The sequence below is a fragment of the Mesocricetus auratus genome, unplaced genomic scaffold, assembly GCF_017639785.1.
Source record: "Mesocricetus auratus isolate SY011 unplaced genomic scaffold, BCM_Maur_2.0 Super-Scaffold_100022, whole genome shotgun sequence".
Lineage (NCBI taxonomy): Eukaryota > Metazoa > Chordata > Mammalia > Rodentia > Cricetidae > Mesocricetus > Mesocricetus auratus.
In genome coordinates, this window is record NW_024429203.1 from 23,340,047 (window position 1) to 23,345,413 (window position 5,367).

Below are 5,367 nucleotides of genomic sequence, written 5' to 3' on the forward strand. Positions count from 1 at the left end.
TGCAGGCTGTGCAGTGTGTGTGTGTGTGTGTGTGTGTGTGATGCAGCTGTCTTTGAGTCATTGCAAGTAAACCCAAACAAACTCATTAGTTCACCAGGTTGAATTTTGGTGGTGTCTACACTTTGGTCTGTCATGGGTTCCCTATCTAGGGTGAGTAGACATGAATGTTGTGTCTTCCCAGGAAAAGTTTTGTCATACAACACCTCAGTGACCCTTTTGGGTGCTGAACATCATTGATATAGGTGTGGTGGAAATGGTGATGACCTCCTCACTGCGTCCAACTTGGCGGAAAGCTTGCCCAAACTTCACCTGAACAGTAGCAAAGCCGCTCTTTTATCTGTTGATCTTAGAAAATTTGCACAACCCACAGTGGTCTGCAAATGCAATCAAACTGACTGGGAAATTTGGCCAGGACTGAAAACTGGCCTTGTCCACCTCTGGGGCTCAGGACCTGCCTATGAACAGAAGAGAACAAACACTCAGGACAGGGGGTGTGACACTTGTACAGAGTGTGTGTTGTTCAGAATGTGAGTCTTGAATTCAGTTCCCAGCTCTGAATGCACACTTACTTGGGAAGTAAAATCAGTTCTGAGGGAAAGAGGAGGAAGCTTCCGATCGAGGACCGTTTTCTGATAAAATCAGTTCCGTTTCTCTCGTTGCCTTGAATTCCCAGAGACATTCTTTTAAACAGTTACTGTTTTGGTTTGTTAATCAATCTGAGCAAATGAAGGACACTCAGGTGTTTCCCAGAATTGGACATTTAGGGGCTATGAGGTATTTCCAACTACTTGATATTGTAACACAATTTATCTGTAAAGGTCACACTCAAGATCCCTGTAATTGAGTTGAAAGGGTGTATGTGGGGGCACTGGAGAGATGGCTCAGCTGTTAAGAGCACTGGCTGCTCTTCTAAAGGACCTGGGTTTGGTTCCCAACACCCACTCGGTAGTTCACAATTGTAACTCTAGTGTTTGGGAATACAATGCTGTCTTCTGGCCCCTGCTGGTAACAGGCATGAACATGGTACATATACATACATTTAGGCCAAACACTCATATACATAAACTAATAATTTAGTATTTATTTATTATGTGTGCCATGTTCTATGTGCATGTATGCCTGCACACCAGAAGAGGGCGTCAGATCTCATTTTAGATGGCTGTGAGCCACCATGTGGTTGCTGGGAATTGAACTCAGGACCTCTGGAAGAGCAGCCAGTGCTCTTAATCTCTGAGTCATCTCTCCAGCAATAATTTGAAAAATTAAAGCAGTATAAGACAAAACCATGAGCCGGGCGGTGGTGGCGCACGCCTTTAATCCCAGCACTCGGGAGGCAAAGGCAGGTGGATCTCTGTGAGTTTGAGGCCAACCTGGTCTACAAAGCGAGTTCCAGGACAGCCTCTAAAACAATACAGAGACACCCTGTCTCGAAAAACCAAAAAAAAAAAAAAAAAAAAAAAAAAAGACAAAACCATTTTAACAACAAAGAGAGAACTGGAAATATGGCTCAGTTAACTGACTGCTCAGTAGGATCTGAATTCAGTTCCCAGAACCCAAATCAAGTTATTTAAACCCCCTGTAACCATAATACTAGGGAAATCTGATGCCTCTGGCTTCTGCCAGCACCTTCATTCATGTGCACCTACACAGGCGTTTACACACATACACATTATTGAAAATATTACGTCTAAAAAACAGCAAAAAACATTAATATGAAGTTTATGGTTTTTTTGAGTCACATAGCTTTCTCGGTCATATAATCAATCATTTAGTCCCTGCCCAGTGAGTAGCAAGGTAAAAGACTTTCCCTTTTCGCCGAGGGACTGGATGCTTCTAAAACTTCGAGGTAGCTTGACTTCTGTTTTGAGCAGGAAAGGCCTAGTTGGGCAAGGTGTCTGGCTTTTGTACAGGCCTGCTTTGTGTCAATCAGAAACTCCCTGGTACAAAATGAGACATACGTTAGGGATTTTCCCCATCCTTGGATAACAGCATACACAGCCACCAATGATTCGTGGATTTTCTAGCCATTGTGTCGAAGAAGCCCTAGAGATGCAAGTATGTTTAGAAAAGGACAGGAATGGAGGGGCATGGTTGTGAGGAAGCACATGTGTTAGTGAGGGAGTCACTCCAAGGCTTTGTTTCTAAGCTTACAAGGAAAGAAAACTTACACTAGCCTTTCCTTTTTTTTTTTTTTTCCTTTTTCTTCCTTCTCTCTCTTTTTAATTAAATAAGTTATTTGGTTCTAAAAAATTCCCATTACTTCAAGGTTCTTTTATTTTTGTTTTGGGGACAGGATTTCTCTGTGTAAGAGCCCTGGCTATAGACCAGGCAGGCCTGGAACTCACAGAGATCTGCCTGCCTCTGCCTCCCAAATGCCGGGATTAAATGTATGAGGCTTTGTTTGTTTGCATTTACTTACTTATTATGTGAATAGTGTTCTGCCTACAGGCCAGAAGAAGGCACCAAATCTCATTGCAGATGGTTGTGAGCCACCCTATGGTTGCTGGGAATCGAACTCAGGACTTCTGGAAGAGTAGCCGGTGCCATCTCTCCAGTCACTACCCCACCTTTCTCTTTCTTTTCTTTCTTCCTTCCTTTCCTTCCTTTTTTTTTTTTTTTTTTTTTTTGAGACAGGGGACAGGGTTTCTCTGTATTGTTTTGGAGGCTGTCCTAGAACTCGCTCTGTGGACCAGGCTGGCCTCGAACTCAGAGATCCACCTGCCTCTGCCTCCCCCGGTGCTGGGACTAAAGGTGTGCACTGTGTGCCTGGTGCCCACTGGGGCCAGAAGGCATTGGATTCCCTGGAATTAGAATTGTGGTTGTGAGCTGTTGTGGAATATTATTTTAACTGGGAAAAGATGTGTTCCATTGTTTTTGCCACAGAGTATTACTTTATCTGTGTAAGGCATGTTAGATTTATTTATACTGTATTTGTTTAATTATGTGAAGATGTGTTGCATTTGTTTCATCTTGCCTGCCTAAGGCACCTGATCTAATAAAAAGCTGAATGGGATAGCATGAGCATGCCAGCCAGACACAAGGCGCGGTGAAGGTAAGATACACAGAAAGTGAAGAAGCCCAGAGACAAAAGGTGGATAAAGAGAAATGGGTTAACTTAGTTAAAAGAGCTAGCTAGAAACATGCCTAAACTAGGCCTAGCATTAAAAACTATCAAGTCTCTGTCATAATTTGGGAGCTGGTTGGTGGCCCCAAAGAAAAAACCTGGTCCAGTGAGCCACAATATGGGTTCTGGGAGCCATACCTAGATCCTTTGGGAGTATCAAATGCTCTTAACCACTGAACCATCATTCCAGACCCTAGACTTAAAGCTTAATAAAAAGCTATTTACTTGGGCTTAGTGGTGCACAGCTTTAATCCCAGTACTTAGAAGGCAGAGGCAGGGAGATCTCTGTGAGTTCTAGGCCGGCCTAGTCTACATAGCAAGTGCCAGGGCTCTGTTACATAGAGAAACCCTGTCTTGACATCCCCCCCCCCAAAAAAAAGCTATTTAGGGCTGGGCAAGTTGATGCACTGGGAAGTAGAGGCAGAAAGAGCACCAGGTTAGCTTGGGCTACAGTGTGAGACACTGTCTCAAAAAAAGCAAGAAACAAATTGAGGTCTGGCGATACCTCAGTGGATAAAGGTGCCTGCCACTAAGCTTGGGGACCTCAGTTTAATGCTTGGAAGTGAGTTTTAAAGTTGTCTTCTGGCCTCCACACACATACTGTGGTACAAATGTGCCCCATCCCCACCTAAGTAAAATATAATAAAAACTTTAAATTGAAATTAAAAGGGGAGCCAGCCAGGCGTTGGTGGCCCATGCCTTTAATCCCAGAGTTTGGGAGGCAGAGGTAGGTGGATCACTGTTGAGTTCAAGGCCAGCCTGGTCTACAGAGCTAGTTCTGGGATAGCCAGGGCTACACAAAGAAACCCTGACTGGGAAATAAAATAAATTAAAGGAAGTGGTGACCACAGATAGTCTAGCTGGCAAAGTGCTTGCCATGTACACATAAGGACCGGAGTTCAATCCCCAGCACCCTTGTAAAACCTGGGTTACAGCACCCTATATTTGTAACCCCAGGGCTGGGGAGATGGAGATAAGCAGTTTCACGGGTCTTACAAACTCATGAGGAACCTTAAGTGACCTCTGGCCTCTATATGCATATACACTGTATCCACCGAAAGATACAGTTTATATTATCCTAAGAATTTCTCAGGTCCTACTAGTTGTGAGCAACTTCATATTAATTGGAGGGTGTTTCCTTTGCTGAAGCTGCATAGACAGAAGTATATTCTGTGCCATCTCTACACGGGATTAACTAATCTAGGATAGGAGCTATAAACCTCCTACAGTAACCAGAACATTGTTGCTAACCTCCCTCAAAAGAGGCCAACAATGTCTACTTGATGACAGTCAGGGCATGTGACATGAATTGGGTGTTCATTTCAGTAGAGATTACAGTCCAGGGAGGCAAGCTGAATATTAGATCAGGTACTATTTCATCAAAGGAAAAAAATATCTTAGGCCTCCATCACAAAAATTTTGTCATCCCTGACACTTAATTATTTATTAGGGAGAAGAATCTGCCTTCCAAACAATTTGTTCATATTCAATGGATTTTTCCAAATAAAAGAGAGTAAAGAAGCCTTATTTATTTGAGAAAAGGTCTCACTATTTTGTCTGGACTGGCCTGATACTCACGTAGACCAGGCTGGCCTCACAGGCATAGAGCTCCTCCTGTCTCTGCCTCCCAAGTGCTAAGATTAAAGGCGCACACCACCATGTCCATCAAGAAACCTTTTAAGGGAATAGCCAATTTCTAAAGCAACCCGACATCTTTCTGGTTCATTTGCTCACCACTGTCTGACAAGGGGAAGGCTCCAGGGTACTGCAGAATGTTTAAGAACTCTTCAATTAGCTGGGTGTCATGGCCCACACCTTTAATCCCAGCACTTTGGAGGCAGAGGCAGACATATCTCTGAGTTTGAGGCCAGCCTGGTCTACAGAGCTAGTTCTGGGCAGCCTGAAGACTACACAAAGAAACCCTGTCTAGAAAAACTAGGGGGGCGGGTGTGAGAGTATGTTGTCATTTGTCTGACTCTAAACTGCTCCAGACCAAGTGAAGGTTCTGGACCTGTGAAAACTTTATTTAATCTTATTCAGAAATTAGGCTGTCATGAGTGATAGTGTGTATGCTCAAATACACACAATGGAGAGGCACAATACCTGGAAAAAGGGACAAGAAAATGAATACGCTTGGATAGGTTATTTTCTTTAAAAAAAAAACATATCATTAATCTTTAATCTTAGATCCTATTACAGTATCATGAATCAGCAATCAGACATCAAAGAGTCCAGCAAACATC